At 42.4% G+C, this 18,864-nt stretch overlaps 1 pseudogene; it reads left to right on the forward strand.

The window, feature by feature from the left end:
* The first annotated feature begins 14,059 nt into the window (after window positions 1-14,059).
* LOC119044304 (uncharacterized) lies at window positions 14,060-14,175 on the forward strand (annotated as a pseudogene).
* Window positions 14,176-18,864: the final 4,689 nt, after the last annotated feature.

Genomic DNA, 18,864 nt, shown 5'->3' on the forward strand with positions numbered 1-18,864 from the left:
AACACTACCCAGATGCTGCACTTTCAGAAGGGCCCAGCCTTCCAGTACCTGAGCCCCCTGGGGCTCTGCCGTAGCAATGGGATAGCTTCTGGGCTTTCACAACTAGTAGCTTATGTTTTCCTTTCTCACGTCTGTCTAAGTCAATTATTTCCTGTCCATCTGCTTTTTAGATCCAAACTGCTATTGTCTCTTCTCCGATTTTCTTCTTTTGTGGTTTTGTGTCTTTAATGTCTCTATCATTTTCACAGGTAGTTGAACAGAGGCAGGGGAAGGGGAATGGGTGAGTGTAAAAGTGAGTGTGCAACAAAAGTCTGACCCTTCTTTGAGGCCAGCACCTTAAGAGGCATCTACCACTTCCAAGGTCTAGGGCTCCTTCCCAGAGAACACTGCGGCTCTCTTGTTGGCTATACCCAGGGCTTCAGGTGAATTCATCAGCCTGAGTTTTCTCATCTTTTGAGAAGAGAAGATAGTGCCTGCCTAGTTTTATATGATAGCTGAGATGTTATCTGGTCTGTATGTTTAGTTCCTAGTCCTTTGAAGAATATCAATACATACCAGCTATATGGTTTTTAAACCCTCACTCAAAGATACACATTTATTGATTTTAGAGAGAAAGTAAGAGGGAGAGAAATATCCACGTGACAGAGAAACATCATCAGTTGCCTCTTGCATGTGCCCTGACTGGGGACCGAACCCATAACCTAGGCATGTGCCCTGACCAAGAATCGAACCCACAGCTTGTATGGTGGACGGGATGGTGCTCCAATAAATGGAGCCACACCAGCCAGGGCACCAGCTGTGTCTTTTAATAATATGATTACTACAGGCTATGTTGGGGGTGGGAGGAAAGGTCTTTGGGTTACAGAAGGAGAAAGGGATGCATACAGACCTAGAGAAGTCTCTTTTTTTTCTTTTTACATGCTTTGGTAATACATTCTAAATTACAAAAAAGGAATAATAGTAATGATGATAACTAATACAAAGAATATATATGTGTCAACCACTGTACCTTATGTGTTATCTCCACTAAACATCACAAGCCTATACATAGTACCATTATTATCTCATTTTAGAAATAAGCAAACAGAGGTGAGGAGATGTTAACTCACTTGGTCCATATCACACAACAGAGATGAGGCAGATCCCAAATTAGAGCCTCACAATACGGAGGCCAGAGCACCTCAGACTTGAACGTGCACACAGAACACCTCAGGAATCTCATTAGGGCGAAGCTCTGAGTTCAGGGGGCTTAGCGGATGGCTGGGATTTGCTTTTCTACCAAGCCCCCAGCAACCCTGCGCGGCTGGCCCAGGGGCTGCACTCTAACTAGTGAGCCTTCCAAATTTGCCCTGTTTACGGCAGCTGCACCATATGGTACCCGTTTTACTGTCTTCTTCTCCCATGGGCTCAAGCAAGAGCGCCAGATCCCTACTTCTCCCACTAAGCACCTTCCCTGAGAGTCCCTGAGTGTCTCCTATGTGTCCACTGTCCTCTCTCCTGCTCTGGCTGCAAGACACCTACTACTTTCCACCACCTCTGAGGTCTTTCAAGGGTAGCCCCTCAGTTACCACTGCTTCTAGATATTTCTCTGAATATGCCACACCCTAGGTGTTCTAAAACACGGGACCCCAGAGGTGTGGACAGGGACAGTTCCTTGCTACCAACCCTCAGCAGAGCTGTGCTCTGTACTTTCACAAATAGGAAGAAGCCCCTCATCCACTCAAAGTCATCTGGACCCCAAACAGAAGCACTGAATGTCACAGGTGCCTTGTGAAAGCAGCTCTGTCAGTTGCCTGCAGACTTACTCTTTAGGGAATTGTAAATTCTGTCCTCCTGTGTCTCTTTCCCTCTCGTGTGCCTCCTGCTCCTGGCTCTTCTAGAATTCACCACCCTGATAGCAAGTCGAGTCAGGCTACTTTCATAACTAGGCTACCTGGGTGGAAGGGATGGTTGTCCATTAACTTGTCAGACATACCTAGTTATGTGTGAACCTCAGCTAGAGCTTTTCTCATCTTTAGAACCACGCCCTGTGTATGACACAAGGCGTAGTAGTCAAGGAGATTTTGGAGAAGCATCTTAAAGATTCAAGTACATCATGGGTCCAAGGAAAAGCATAGAAGTAACTCTGGGGTCTGAGGCTGGAGACCCACCTCTGTTTCTAGTTAGCTGTGTGACCTTGGGTTTCTCAATAACCCTTTCTGATTGTTTCCAAATCATAAAATAAGGGGGGAAGGAAGAAACCAGATGATTTTTAAGCTGTACCTTTCCATCTGTTTTACCTTCTGTCTTCTACTTAGAGCATTTAGTGGTCTAAGTTTATAAGAAATTGTTCCTATATACCAACCATATGTCCTACCAATTAGAAATCAGAGGAGTGCTCAGTAGAAAGAGCTCAAAATGTAAAATCAAATGGCTTGGGTTTTGCCCTTTACTGGCCCTGTGATCTTAGCCAATTCACTCTTCCTTTTTACTTCTGAGTCTTCTCACTGTAAAGTGAAAGGATGGGACCAAATGAACTCAGCAATAAGCAGAGGTTTCAGCCTCTAGGCTCCTGGGCCACATTCAGCCCACAAGCATGTTTTGCTTGATCTCTACAGCCTCTTCTTAAAACCTTGGGGTCAGTTGCTGGCTTTTAAAAATTAGGAGATTTTACATTAAAAATATATGGTTTTCCAGCTTTTCTTGAAAGATCAGAAAATCGGAACATAGGTCACATGGTCTTGGAGAGCCACCATTGTTGACCTGAGCTGAATGGCTGTCCCTTGACAGGGGCGTGTGCCCTCTGCCCTGCTGCAGCCTCTGCCAGGCCCTTTGTTCTCGCCCTGCAAGTAGTTAAGTTTGTGGCCCCTGGGTGTCAGGTGCACTGACTGGCTGGGCAATATCCAGTTAGTACTTAGCCTTCTGAGACACAGACTCCAAATTATAGACTGGAGATGGCAGATGCCTGTGTTATTGCACTGACTGTGTTAATGAGACAGAGCAAGGATCAGCAGACTTTCCTGCAAAAGACCAGAGAGTAATATTTTAAGCTTTTAAGCCACATAAGGTCTCTGTTACGTATTATTCTTCTATTCATTTTCTTGTTCTTTTTGAAAAACAAATTTTTAAACATGTGAACATTCTCAGCTCTCAGGCTGTACGAAAACAGGAGAAATGGGCCTGTGGGCCATAGGCTGCCGACCCATGAAAAGGAGGATGTGAAGCGCTTACAACGCCTGGCAGACAGGGAGCATCGATAAAGGTCCTTGTCATTACTGCGCCAGCCTCTCAGCCTCCGACTCTGCGACACGGTGGACTCCCAGTGCCTGTCAGAACCCCCCACGGCTGCTTTGATTCTCTTCTAACAACACAGAGGGGGACAGCATTTGTCTGTTAAGACACGTCTTTCTAAATAGGAAGCCCTGCATGGTATATAAAGAGCTCCAAACAGCACGACAGATACAATGCAAGTGTGTCATCACCGTGAAATCAAAGCGATTGTTTAAGCCATTTGTCCAACCATATCCCATTCCAGTTATTCTGTCTGAAATGTTACCGAGCAATCGCCACTGGATGGAGAGCTGGAGGTCCTTTAAAATCTGATGACAGGTTCTCTGTTCTTGTAGCCTTCTGCCTTTGTTTTGGTCCCTTAGCTCCCCGCCTCCCTAGCCCACCTCCCTAAACACCTTGTGCTGTATTGTTTATTATAACTTGAATGTCAGGGATGCAGCTCGTGATGAAAGGCATTTGACAACATAAAAATTGCCTTGTGTTGGATGACTCTCATGCATGTGGCTTAGCATAATTAAAAAAGAGAGACATAATATTGTCTTCTCAGATGAAGCATGTGATGGCTGAGTCTAAAGAATGTCAGTTATTGTCTGTGGTGTTCAAGGAACCCAAGAAGACCATGCATTTAAATAAAAGAACCAGAGGACTTCCGCCAAGATGGAGGCATAGGTGGAAGCACTGCGCCTTCTTGCACAACTAAGTTTAAAAATAACAAAGTTTTAGCAACAAAAATGCAGCCAAACCACAGAAAATTGAACTACATGGAAGTCTGACAACAATGAACCCTTCAGCCAAACCGGTAAGAGGGGCAGAGCCAGCAGCAGAGTGGTGTCGGACAGGAAAGATCTACCAGACCGATCCGGGCACACAACCCAGGTATGCCAGCAGCTGTGGGTGGATCCCAGGTGTGGAGAAGTGGGCAGACCCACTGAGGGCGCAAGGCGGTGGACCCACTGAAAGCTGATCGTGGTCACACATTCTCGAGCAGATAAACCGGTGAAGGAGCTAGCAGTGAGATGACCGCACAGGCCCCAGAGGCAGGAAGTGGCAGAGGGAACCACCATTGTCCCTCTCTGACCCCGCCCCCACATACAGTGTCACAAACCAGCGACCTGGGTGGCCCCACCCTGGTGAACAACTAACTCGCCTCCCCTCATATGTAACAGGCACAAACAGATCAAAACATGGCTCAAGAACAACTCACAGCCCCAGAGCCGATAAATCTAAGCAATGAAGAAATAGCCAAACTTTCAGATGCACAGTTCAAAACACTGGTGATCAGGATGCTCACAGAGCTGGTTGATTTTAGTCACAAATCAGAGGAACATATGAAGGCTAAACTAATTGAAATGAATGGAAATACACAGGAAACCAATAGCAATGGAAAGGAAACTGGGACTCAAATCAAAGGAGTGGACCAGAAGGAGGAAAAAAATGACCAAACAGAAAAGGATGAAGAAACAAGAATTCAAAAAAATGAGGAGAGGCTTAGGAACCTTCAGGACATCTTTAAACATTCCAACATCCGAATTATAGGAATACCAGAAGAGGAAGAGGAACAGCCATGAGTGGAAAACTTATTTGAACAAATAATAAAAGAGAACTTCCCCAATCTGGCAAAGGAAATAGACTTCCAGGAAATCCGGGAAGCTCAGAGAGTCCCAAAGAAGTTGGACCCAAGAAGGAACACACCAAGGCACATCATCATTACATTAGCCAAGATTAAAATGAAGGAGAGAATCCTAGAAGCAGCAAGAGACATAAGGGGACAGTCACCTCCAAAGGAGTTCCCATCAGACTGTCAGCAGATTTCTCAAAAGAGACCTTACAGGCAAGAAGGGGCTGGAAAGAAGTATTCCAAGTCATGAAATCCAAAAACCTACATCCAAGATTGATCTATCCAGCAAAGCTTTCATTTAGAATGGGAGGGCAGATAAAGTGCTTCTCAGATAAGATCAAATTCAAGGAGTTCATCATCACCAAGCCTTTATTATATGAACTGTTAAAGGGACTTACCTAAGAAAAAGAAGATAAAAAAGATGAACAATGAAAGGACAGCAAACTCACAGTTATTAAGAACACACCTAAAACAAAAGCAAACTAAGAGGACAGCTAGATCAGGAGCAGAACCATAGAAATGAAGATCACATGGAGGGTTAGCAACAGGGGAGTGGGAGAAGGAGAAGGAGAAGGAGAAGGGGGGAGAAGGTACAGAAAATAAAAGCATAGATGGTAGGTAGCAAATAGATAGGGGGGAGGGTAAGAATAGTAGGGGAAATATAGAATCTAAAGAACTTGAGACACATGGTCATAAACTAAAGGGGGGGAGTAGTGGGGGAGGGGTGTGCAGGGTGGAGAGGAATGAATGGGGGAAATAGAACAATTGTAATGGCATAATTAATAAAAATATATTTAAAAAATAAATAAAAGAACCAAAGAGTGCACTAAGGGATTGTCCTAAAGATGAACTTACTTTTTTTCCCCTTACTGGTTCTTCACCAAGAAATGGAACAAAATCATGTAGCGGGCCAAGAGCCAAGTTTCTGGAATGACTTTAGCCTCAATTTCCTTGCTCTGGGCGCTGTGCACCGCATTTGTACAGACTTACCACTCCTTCCTTCATTTAGCAAACACTGCTCACGTCCCTACTGTGTGCCAAACCATGTGCTAAGTGCTGGAAATAGAGGGATGGAAAAATCAAAGGCTCTGAAATCTTAAGAATTTATGGTCTAGTTAGAAAGGCAGATACATAAACACACAAATCCCAACATAAAGTATTAATTAGTGCTATTATAGCAAGAGTCAACAATTAATAAGAACTTACTACATGCCAGGCGTTGTTTTTAGTAATTTGTCTATGATAAATTTACTTAATTCTCTCAACGATCTGGAAGGTTATATGCCATTATAAGTTTCTATTTCACAGAAGGAGAAACTGAGGCCAGGGGCTATGTAATTCTTAGATCCTTAAGACTATGTAGCTGGTAAGTGGTAGAGAGTTCTGCCAGACTCAAACCCAAAGAGGCTGATCAGGGCTAGAGCTCTTGCAATGCACTAGAAAGCCTAATACTAAAAGGGCTTGGACCACGTTCTGGAAACACAGTACAGAAAAGCCCCTGATTCTGCCTTTGGGGTTAGGAAACACATGAGGTAACATGGCATTTGTCTAAAAGATTCCCTTCACAGGAAAGGTGGGCAGGGCAGGACGTCCTAGGCAGACAATATTTGTAACAGACACACGCACAAAAGAATACTCGGACCTGCCCGTTATACTTGAGTCTTTAAAAACATGCACACGGCATCACCAGGAATTGCTTATTCTATATGTACTGCAATTATGAAATCTTCAGGAGGGCAGGTGCCTAGCTCGTCCACTTTACTGTGAGATAAATGAACACATGGTCAAGAATAAACTGTAGGAAGAAGGTTAAACTGATACTATACTCACTATGAACAGGGGTTAATGCTCAGTTTCATTATTTATACCTATATTAGGATTTAAAAACCCTCATTTCACACTGCTTTTTAAAAAGATGTGCTCATGGTATTCTTAAAAGGCTTTAAAAGCACAGGTTTGTCAAAACTCCCACTACTATACATATTAGTAACATTCTATACATGTGATCTGAAGTACTGTGTGTGCAGAATCATAAGTATAATGCTGTACTTTACCCATGATAATCTTTAATTACATAACACCAAATAATGCAGCACGTTTTAAATGCGCAATCATGTGTGACAAGAAATGACTTTCTTTTTTGTCCTGTAGAAGAAAACCACGCCAACAGCCAGTGTAGACCGTTCGAGACCACCAGGCATTTTTAGGGAAGCTGACAAGACTGTCTAAAGGAGAGACATGTTTTGATTTGGGAATCAGATCAACAAAGGTGTCTAAGACTAGGGGTAAGAGGGGATAAATGAGGGGATCCATTTGCTAAAGACTTTGGGGTAGGGCTCTAGGGAATGAGGTGATTTCAGTGACTTGCTTTTAAGGTATCTTTTCAAGTATTCAGTGGAGAGCAGCATCTGTCTGGCAGGTTGCTTGTACAGATATTCAAAGCACAGGAGCAAGGCATGGGGTTGGGAGAGTTGAAAAGGAAATCTTCCCATGGATTCTGTTTTTCTCATGTCTCTGTGAATCTGTGACTCTTTCCTGGTCATTTGTTACCACCGGTACAATTCTTTGATTAAAAAATCATTGTGGAAGAATGACTCAGATATTTAAGTCAGGGTATTTGACGTCCCCCTAAAGTAATTTCCCAAGATTGGGTCACTGGCAGCGTTTCACCTACAGCCACGCTTAGAAATGCATCGTTGTGATTTCTGAGCAGATGGTGTCAGCAGCGGAGTGTTGACACCCCACAGCACTGTGCCCTTCCGCCTCCGGTGGGCACTCCCCTGGAGAATGAAGGCAGGAGTCTCCAGTGCCTGTCCTGCGAGTGGGCTTTCTCTCTGGACAACAGTGATCTTTGGGTTGTTAAACATACCCAAGGAGGAGGAGAAGGGAAGAGCTTTGAGTTAGCCTGGCCTGAGTTCCACTTCTGGGTATACTACTCAGTAGCTGTTTTTCTCCCGGCAAATGATGAGGCTGGCATGGAACAGTATTCCTTCACCTCTCTGATTTCACTTTCCAATGTGAGAGCAGAACAGAAGTGGCAGAAATAGTTACATGTTGTTTCAGAGGTAAAACAGAACAAGTTGTGACTTGCCCGGTCCTGGAATTAGAAAGAGGGTGATGGCTGGAAACGGCATTACCTGGCCTTGCCCTGAGCTCTGAAACAATATGAAACTTGAGAATCATATTTATTGCGTGTTTACAATGTTCCAGCCACTGGGCTGAGCACTGAGGACACCATGGAGAGCAGAGACAGACATGGTCCCTTTGGAGTGGTTTCCAGTTTGCCAGATGCTTTCACATGCATTGCCTGAGTGATGTGGGCTGGGCACTGTTAACGGCTCCATAGTACAGATGGAGAAATTTAAACCTAGAGCCAGGAAATCCGTTCTGAGTTTAATGCAAACAATGAAGTCGAGAGTTACGCTCAAGACAGTCTGGCTCTAAAGCCAGGGCTCCTCCCTCCAAACCTTTCCCCCCAAACCTTTCCCCCCTCCCCCGTTTTGTACCAAAAATAGCAACATAGACGTCTGTTTTGCTGGGTAGTTAACAAAGCACGTTTGAAGACTTTATTTATTTTTTAGAGAGAGGGGAAGGAAGGGAGAGAAACATCATCATGTGAGTGAAACTTTGTTTGGTTATGGTTGCCTCCCCCACGCCCCCAGTTGAGGACCTGACCCTCAACCCAAGCATGTGCCCTGACTGGGAATCAAACCGGTGACCTTCCTGTTCACAGGCCAGTGCTTAACCCACTGAGCCACATCAGCCAGGGTGACAAAGCACTTCTGCTTACTTGATTTCATTTACTATACAACAACTTGGGGTGTACTTATTTTTGTTATTATTATTTGCATATTTCACTGGTGAAATTGACCCAGAGAAATATAGCGGCCCATCTGAGCTAATTAGTAGCAGAGCCTAGATTAGCTTCTAAGACTTCTGATGCCAAGTTCCGTCTGCCATATGTTGACTCCCAGTTTAAATGTTTCTAAATTAAGAGTTCTTGAGCCACAATCTTGCTATTTTAGATCATTTCCATAACCCATGTAAATTGTAATTAATTTCCTGCTAATAGGCCATTTTATCGCGACACCTCCATAATCAGCGAGCTGAGGACCGTGGGCTTGAAAAGTTATTTACGGTTGACTCCGAGGGCTGCTATTTCGCAATCTCCGTGTGCTACAGCAACCTGTCTCCTCGTAAATGCAAGCCGGCTACTCCACTACACTTTTCCTCATTCCCCCATCAGCAAAAATAGAGAAACCGGCTTTGAGCATATGGAAGCATTTCTACAGGGCTGGATTTTCTGATGAGGGTTCGGCGGGATGGTGGAAGCATGGTTTGCAAATGTGTCAGAAAGAGTGATGATTTCTGAGTGAGGCTGATTGGACTGTGTTCCACGTGGCGAAGTTGTCTCCATAGAATTTTTTTCCCCTTCACTTTACCCCCACTTCACCCTTTATGAAAATAAGTGCATTCTGAATCTGCTTAACATTTGTGAAGACTCCAAATCCAGAAATACCAGGGTTTTTTCCCCCTTTTTCTTACACAAATGCTGATGCTCTTTTGTGGTCTCAGGTTTCTTCCTCCCAAAACAGGGCACCAACAGGGGCCCAAGAGCTTTCTTCAAGCTCAGCAGCTCCATTTGTGACCATTTAAAAAATAAACTGAATTAGTAAGGGTGTGAATACTGTCTGAGTAGATGGTGCCTTTAAACATAGAATGCCCAACATGATCATTTTATGTGTAAACCTATACACAACGTATTGTTCTGTTTTCATACTAACAAAGGGCTCCTAAAGCCACGAAGGGCATCACGATTCGTTGGCATCCCTGTTTTACAGAACATGTATTTTTAATGTCCTAAGCGGTATTCATTTCCCCCCTCAAACAATGTTTTTCCCTTTATTTGGATTGAAAAATTTTATGGCACTGGTCTAATGCATCAGGTGAATACCTCTCAGCTGCACAGGTACTTCTTTATCTAATTTGCTATTGAGAAACATATGTAGATATAAAGAAACCAGAGGTGTTTTCTGAACCACTTGGAAGGAGTTGTGGATTCCTCTTAACCAGAGGTTTTGACTTTATTTGCTCTGAGTTCTCACTTTTACAGTGCCTTAAAAGTAACTGAATTTTCAGCTCTCCTCCTGTCTTTTTGAAGAGGCATACAGATGTCCCCTCATTTGCTCCTCACAGCATCCCTGGGTTGTGTGCTGTCCAGGGTTATTAGCCTCAATTATCTAGGAGGAAGCTGAGAGGAGAAAGACTGGCCACTTTTCCTAGACTACACAGAGGCAGGGATTTGAAGTTAGACCTCTCTGAACATTCAGCACATGCTTCAGCCCCTCCCTGCAGGGGTGTGGGTGTCCAGGGAGCCCTGCCCAGGGTCTGGAGGAAGGAGCATCAGGCCCAAAGTCAATGGCAGAGAGGTTTGCTCTGGACTGGCTGTGGGGCCTGTGGAGGTCAGAGTTGCCCTGGTGGCCCCAGAACCCGAAATTTATAGAATAAGGAGGCTGACCTGGATGCCTTCCATAAGATTTCCCCTTTCTTCCCCTCCAGGTCCTGTGCTTTTGAGGTCTTGTAGTTTCATTTTTATTTAAAAATTTTATTTACTGCTTTTCAAGTATGTCATATAAATCAAATTCATAAATGCTTAAAGATTATAACGCTATTTAAGGTACTCAAAAGGAGGTTGGAGATTAAATTTTTACTTATATCTGACAGCGCCATTGAAATGTTCTCATTTATAATATCTTATTCCCCAATATGACTTAACTTTTTAAAAATATTTTTAAAATTTATTTTAATTGTTGCTGAAGTCCCCAATATGACTTAACTCTTTAATGGCAAGTTGATGCATCTGGCATGATTGTCCACCTTACCTACCAGGACCCTCTCATCCCCCTTTTTCTGTCTTGGGAAATAGTGCACAGTCTGGTGCCTCATAACTGCTTCGTAAAGAGCTGTAGGTTCACCTTACTATTCCTATATTTATATTGTTCTATACTCTTATTATATTCCTGTTTCATTCTACCTTATGCATAAAGCTATAAGGTAAACATTAATTCAAAGAAGTGTTAATAATTAATACCTCCCATAATAAAGTAACTGTTTACAGTAACACAGCGAATCAGTAGTATAACACATGTGAGCTATACTCAGATAAGATGAATGCAGATCAATTAAAAGTAGGTTTGCCTTTTAGGAATTTTAAAGTTTCTAATGTGGAGGGCACTAAATATTGTGTATAAGGTCACGTCTGGTTTTCCAATTCTGATTTCTTATCATTTTACTTTGCTTTAAAAATAAAGGCAAATCTTTAAATATACAATGGGACATGAGTCTATCTTTATACTTCTGTTAGGTTTTTCATAAATACAGGGTGGGCAAAAGTAGGTTAACCATAATAACAAATAATGCAATAATTAATAAAGAAATAAAAATACAAGATAGACCGTGTTTTGTGTACTCATAACTGTAAGCCTACTGTTGCCCACTCGTGTGTAAATAAGTTCACCAACTGGAAGAAAACAAATCCAACAAATGCTTTCTTCTGATTTTAGCTTGAAGAAATCAGGTCCTGGGAGACAGGTGGTAGGTGAGACACCCACTGGGTAGACTGGCTCACACAGCATCCTCTGCATTATAATGTGGGACCCAAAAGACATGCTGCAAACTGGGTCATTTCCAAAGCTCCTGTGCAACCAGCGTCTACCACACGTGAAGAGTTGTACTGTTCACAGTGAACATGCACACTAACTCTTATCCTCCTTTCATAGTCAAGGAAACCGAGGCTCAAAGCCACACTGCTAGGAACTGGCAGAGCCAAGAGTCAGACTGTGGTCTGTTGCTCTCCAAGGCACCTATTGTTTCCACCACCGCCGAGCTGAGCTGCTGCTCAGAAGCCCTGGTTTCCTCCTCTAAGCAGAATTCACTGGGTACAGAGCTCAAGGGGAAACCCATTGCCTCAAAATGTCAGGAGCAAATTGAGCTGGTCAGATGTGACCCAGAGCAAAGATCTAATTCAGAATCACTTAGTTTCATATCTGTCCCCTGAGACCACAGCCACGTTCCTCCAGTGGCCGGGGCTTGGTGGGGGAAGCATGCGTTTCTCCCCACGCACAGGCACACTCCCGGAGACTTGCTGTGGGACCGGCACTCAGGAGGCCTGCTGCCGGATGCCTTCCCGGTCCCTAACATTTAAAATCACACTTGGCACATGACGGTTGTAGAAACACCCATGCCTACTTGCTCAAAATTCCTGTTTCTGAATTTTTCCGGATTGCTGCTTGCTGTTCTGCCCTCTGCTTGCACCTCCAGAACCACAGGCACATCTCAAAGGCAAATGCTCCATTTGTTCTAATGATGCAAGAGGCAGAAAAAGCCTCTTGAAGCCCTAGCTACCTGCTAAAATTCATGGGACTTGTCCTTTGCCACCACTCACGCTCTATTCCTATATTAAAAACAAACTCAAAAGTGCTGAAAGTGAGTATCTGATTTGACAAAGAGATAGTACTTCTAAGGATAATAAAGGGAAGAAATCACAGTGAAAGATATCAAGAGACTGACTACTTAAGACTTAAATTTCTGCCCATTAAAAATTTCATTAAAAAATAAAAGGCAAATAACACTGAGGAAATACTTTTAATAGAAGTGACAAAGGCCTAATATCTTTAGTAGATATAGATCTTTTACAAAGATGAGGAAAAAAATCAGTAGAGAAATAGACACGGATAATTCATAGCCGAGTCCAGACAAATGGTTAAACATGAAAAACTTTCATCTCACTAATAATCAAAGACATGTAAATGAAAACAATATTGAAGGAGCAGTGTCGGTATCTCAGTGTCAAAGGTGACAAAGAAAGACCCCAATTCTGTGAGCATGTGGGACACGTTCTTCCTTTTCTCCATTTGACACATATGTACTCGCTTCTCATCATCGTTCCACTTTGCATTTAGAATCTAAAGAACTTGAGACACATGGACATAAACTAAAGGGGGGTAATGGTGGGGACGGGGGGTAGGGTGGAGGGGAATGAAGGGGGGGAATAGAACAACGGTAACAGCATAATCAATTAAAAAAATTAAAAAAAAAAGTTTCTCAAAAATCAATGTTCTTTGACTCCTTAATTTGAACTCCAGCAAACTAGTGTAGGAAACAATCAAAGATGGGAGCATGAATTATGTTTGTTTATCACAGCATTATCTACATTAATAAAAGTTAAGGAGGAGGGAGGCCTGAATACCCAGGACAGAGGACTGATTAAATAAATCGTGGTTCATATACTACTATGCAGGCACAAAAATCATTGTAAGTAAACAGTTGTTATGACCATAGAAAATGCTCATACACACACACATGCACATATACACAATATAACTCAACTACTTAAAATATATTGTATACATATGCACACATAAAAAAGGGAATTCACAAGTGTGCAAGAGTGATTATTTCTGGGAGGAGGAAATAAGGTATTGTGGTGGTTTATTTTTTTTCTTTACATTTAGCTATACTATTTCTGTAAGGAACATATAGTGCTTTGATAGTCAGGAGGAAAGCAAAACTCCAAAAAGCATTATGAACAAGTCAGACAAGAAAACTCGCGGGCAGCCTGTGTGGGAAGCCCCATCGAGAAGATCTAGACACAGACTCCCGTCTGCAGGGCATCGCCTGCAGCCCATCACACCGAGCCACTGCTCGGCCAGACCCAGGACGCGGGGGCAGGGTGTGGGCCTCCTGGAACTAAGCCTTGACCCAGAGCTGAAATCAAGACAAGCCAGTCGGAGCATGTCCTCTTACTGTCACTGCTCCATGGAAATAGCAACGTGGGAAATGCAGTTTTTTTGTTTGCTTGAAGTTGGGGACATTTGCTGCCACAAAGGTGACATGTTGTCCGTTGTTTTTTGACTTGAAGAGCAGAAACAGGCTGCACCGAAAAAGCACCTTTAATTAATAAAAAAATGCTTCTAAGACTTTGTACTTGAACGTAGTAAGTGTATATCATGGGAAGTTTAGAACACACAAAAAAGTAGAGAGAAGAATGAAAATAATAGTTCTACCTGTGAAGAGAACCACAATTTTCATATTGTGGTATTTCTACCCTTAAGAATAGTATTTTTATTTTTACTGTTTTTTTTTTTTTTACTTTTCTTTTTTTTCCTCATAACTTTTTGTTTTCTAAAAACAGGACTTTTAATCAGCCAGGGACAAAGTAACTCCTTGTTTATCCCAGGTTGGCTTTGGGTCTGTGCCCATGCCTGGTTCATGCCTTGGACACATGAAAAAAGTAAATAAATAAAAATAAAAACATGACTTTTAAATGCACTGGTTGCCCCTTCCTCTCTGGCATTGGAGGAAAGATCATTGTCATTTGACGGCACCATCACTCATTGAACACATGCTGGGAGGGAGGGAGGAAGGGACTCTCTGCGCATGTCCACCACGGAAGAAGGCGGCCTTACTTGGGGGTCACAGAGCAAAATGCAGAACAAAAGGGACGAGCAAACTCTTCGCAGGTACATTTAAAAATACACACTGGTGGTATTTTCCTTCCATAACTATGATTGGCATATCGATATTTTAAAATACATTAGCTTATTTTTATTGAAGTATAGTTAACACACAGTATTACATTAGTTTCAGGTGTACAACATGGTTATTCCACATTTATTTATTTATTTTTAGAGAGAGGGCAAGAGAGGGAGAAAAGAAGGGAAAGAAACACCCATGTGAGAGAGAATATGGATCAGTTGCTTCTTCTATGAGCCCCGACTGGGGACCAAACCCACAACCTAGGCACGTGCACTGCCTGGGAATTGAACCAGTGACCCTTTGCCAGCAAACTAAGCCACACTGGTCAGGGGTGTATTTCCATTTATGTATCTAACGAAGTAACCACCATAAATCTAGTAACCATTTGGGACCATACAAAGTTAATACAATATTTTTGACTATATTTCCCTATGCTGTACATTACATTTCCATGACTTACCTATTTCATAACTGGAAATTTGCCATTATCTTCTCCACCCATGCCCCTACCCCCTTTCCTCATCAGTTTGTTCTCTATAGCTATGGTGTTTAGAAAACGAGACAGCTACATGCAAAAAAGCTGAAACTGGACCACTTTCTTACAGCATATACAAAAATACCCTCAAAATGGATTACAGACTTAAATGCAAGACCAGAAATCATTTAAGCTCCTAGAAGAAAACATACGCAATAAACTCTTTGGTATTAGTCTTAGAAATATATTTTTGAATATGTCTCCCCAGGCAAGGACAACAAGCTAAAAATAAACAAATGGGATTATATCAAACTAAAAAGCTTTTGCACAGCAAAGGAAACATCAGAAAAATGAAAGGCAACCCACTGGGTGGGAAAAGATATTTGTGAATGATAAATATGATAGGGATTAATATTCAAAATAATAAAGAACTCATACAACTCAACATAAAAAAATAACAGTAACACAATCTGATTAAAAAATGGGCAGAGGACCTGAATAGACATTTTTCCAAAGAAGACATACAAATGTCCAACAGACACATGAAAAGATGCTCAACATCACTAATCAACTGCAAACTAAAACCACAATGATATATCACTTCATACCTGTCAGAGTGACTATCATCTGTAAATCAACAAACGACAGTGTTGGAGAGGATGTGGAGGAAAGGGAGACCTAGTGCACTACTGGTGGGATTGCAAACTGGTGCAGCCACTCTGGAAAACAGTATAGATATTCCTCAAAAAATTAAAAGTAGAATTACCATATGACCCAGGAATTCCACTTTCAGGTATCCAAAGAAAATGGAAACACTATTTTGGAAAAATACATGCACCCCTGCGCTCACTGCAACAGTATTTGCAATAACCAAGATATGAAAACAGCCTAATGGTCTATGGATAGATGAACAGATGAAGAAGATGTGGTACATGCATTCTGTGGAGTATTACTCAGTCATAAAAAAGAATAAAGTCTTACTATTTGCAACAACATGGATGAGGGTTTTATGCTAAGTGAAATAAGCCAGAGAGAGGACAAATAATATCTGATTTCACTGGCATATGGAATCTAAAATAACAAAATAAAGAAACAAGACAGAATGAGACTGCCTAGTTACTGCCGAGTATAATTTAGAAGAGTTTAGAAACTTTCTTTACCCTCCTTTTGGAAACTGAGGCTTCTGTTTCAGCATGTTCATGAACTCATGTTCAGGCTTGAAATGAGGCAGGAAATCCAACTAATAGTTTGAGGTTTTGAAGGCATTTCATTGTATCCATCTGTACATCAAAATGAATGTACGATAAAAATAAGAATGAGGCCAATCATTTTTAAGGGACTCATGTGTCTTGCTCACACCATCGAACTCTTGCTAAGATGTCCTTGGGTCTGCAGCTGCCAGGTGTCACTGTCACAGCCAGTCGAGTCATGTCGGCTAAAGACGTTTCACCCCCAAATGTCACTGCCATCTGGCAAAAGAGATTCTGGTATTGAAATAAACAGTTGAGGGTGGTGTTTGCAACACAGTAAAAGCCTTGAGGAATTTCTAATACTTGAGTAAAATCCAGGTCATATATTCAGTTACCTCCAACCATCACTTTAGAAAACAATGAGTGAAGGAGTCAAACCAGCCCTGAGAAGCTTTCTTGTAGAGAAAACAGGGTCCAAGTATCAGAAAAGTTACATTAAAAGCAGATTGAGGTTTTGACTTTTGTTCTTCATCTTTTGTTTTAAAATTATGATCTCAAATAATAAATGCAAACCTCATAACTGGTATCATTTATCCAGTGCCTCAAGCACTGGGTGAAAGATATCACAACAGTTAACCCTCCAACAGTCCTTGGTTATCAGCCCCATTTCACAGATGCTGAAACTGATACATAGTGGAAAAGATGAAATTTGAATATAATGGCTTTTGGGGTTTCTTTTTGGCATCGGATACCTTAATAGAGTCCTTCAGTCATATCTATCATGAGGTTACAAAGGGATCAGTTTGGTCTTTCATAATAGTCAGTTGAGATTTATTAATTTTATACCCATTTCCATAAGTGTTTCAAACAGTAAGATACTTAAAATGTGTTAAAATGTGCTGTTTTCCTTATGCGCTTTGTAATGAAAATAGCTAACATGTATTCACTATGTTCAATGTTTGGCATGCATTACTGTGTTTAATCCGCACCACAAGTCCATTGAGAGAAAAAATTCTAACAAAATCATTTTTTAAATGAGGAAACTGAAGCACAGGAAGAGTAAGTGACCTGCCTAAAACACACAGCCAATAAGTGACATAACCAAAATCTGCACCGCCGTCCACGCAGGCCTCAGCTTCACTCACTGAACTATCACTCTACAACTCATTAAGATCTTCTTGTCATCGAATCCCAGACTTTAGTGCAGGAAGACATCTTAAGAAGCTTCTTACAGCAACATATACAGACAAAGGAACAGGAAGCCCAGAGAGGTCAGTAAGGGGTCCTGGGTCACACAGCAGAGGAAGGGCAAAGCCACAAGGAAACAAGGCAGAACTCTTACTCTCTCTTACATTTTGGGTGGCTCTCATTTTGTCTCCTGCAACAGGCTTTTATGACCTAAGTCCCCCAGGGATCAGCTCACCTGTGACTTGGACTCAGTGCTCAGAATCCCTGGGTTGGAGTGCACGGAGAGGAAAAATAAAATGGGTCTAGACTTCAGAGTGCTTGTCTACTGAGGTCCTGAGCTGTTAATCACTGAAGTCTCACCAGCACATTTGGAACTTTGCATGCCCACATCACTTCACGCCCACTCGGGCGTTTCTCCAAGTGAAAAGGTGCAGCAATAAATGCAGCTTGACCTTTCGGCTGAGCCCCCTTGGCTGTGCTTAGGGACACCTCTGTCTCCCATTGAGCTGCTAGAATTGGCTGGAGAACAGTCCTCGACTCAAACAACTGAAAAATATACTTAACACCGCATTGATTTTCCATATAATTTTATAAGCACAAACATTCTCTTTCATTTCCTGACAAACAACTATATTCCCCAAAGTGTCCAATAAAAATCAGTAATTTGCACATCACTATCTTTGCCAGTGCCTGTGTTTTGTTAGTCACCACAACCAGGGTCTTTCTCCTGCTGCCTTCACCTTTTCCCACCTCCTCCCCAAACAAAGCACAAAGTTGAATAACGAGTGGGAGCAGGGAATAGTTACATAGGCCTCCTCAACTCTGTTCTGGAGCTTTATAAAAAAAAAAACCCCATAATTTTCAAGCAATTTTTTGTGGAGAGAAAAAAAAAAAAAAAGCGGAGGCCTAGATGAAGGGTTTCACGCCAGACACTGCACACAATGCTGCCCCCTCGGCTCTCCAGACAGTGTGGGACAGCACAGGTTCCCCATGCAGCCTCTCAGCTCAGGCTGTCAGCTGGGACAGCTCCCCTGCCTATGTGTGTGCTGAAACCAGTAATTCAACACGACTGACAAGTTTCTGGGGCCAAACGGGCACCCTGACCTCCAGCGGCAGGTGTTACTCTAAGGTTGCATCATAAGACAAGCAATGACAAGAGTGAAAATTGAAAGCGGGAAGGAATCTGTATTTTTCATTCTCTCCCTCCAGTCCCTAAACACCTGGGGGGTTCTCTTTACATGACATTTGTAACTTCCAGGACGGATTTTCCTTCCAACCAGAGTCTTTTCTGGAACCAGTGACCTGGCCTGAATGTGGCAGCAAAGAAACAAAGAGGAAGGTGCTGATTCTCACCCCGAAGTCCAGTCTCCTCACAGGCCTTTAGAAGCGCAATTCTCTGGAGCTAGGGCACTGAGGGGGTTGCCAAGGGGACCTGAAATACCGGTTTGCCACAATCCTGAGCAAATCAGCTCCCGGGGCTGAGAGGGGAGAAGGTGTCAATCACTCAGAATCCTCTGTGGCTCAGATTCTGAAGTGGAAAACAAAGAAGCAAAGAAAAGTCTCGCTTAGAGATATGTAGGCAGATG

This window comes from Artibeus jamaicensis, unplaced genomic scaffold, assembly GCF_021234435.1.
Source record: "Artibeus jamaicensis isolate MK-2021 breed Jamaican fruit bat unplaced genomic scaffold, CSHL_Jam_final contig_64, whole genome shotgun sequence".
In the NCBI taxonomy this organism is placed as follows: domain Eukaryota; kingdom Metazoa; phylum Chordata; class Mammalia; order Chiroptera; family Phyllostomidae; genus Artibeus; species Artibeus jamaicensis.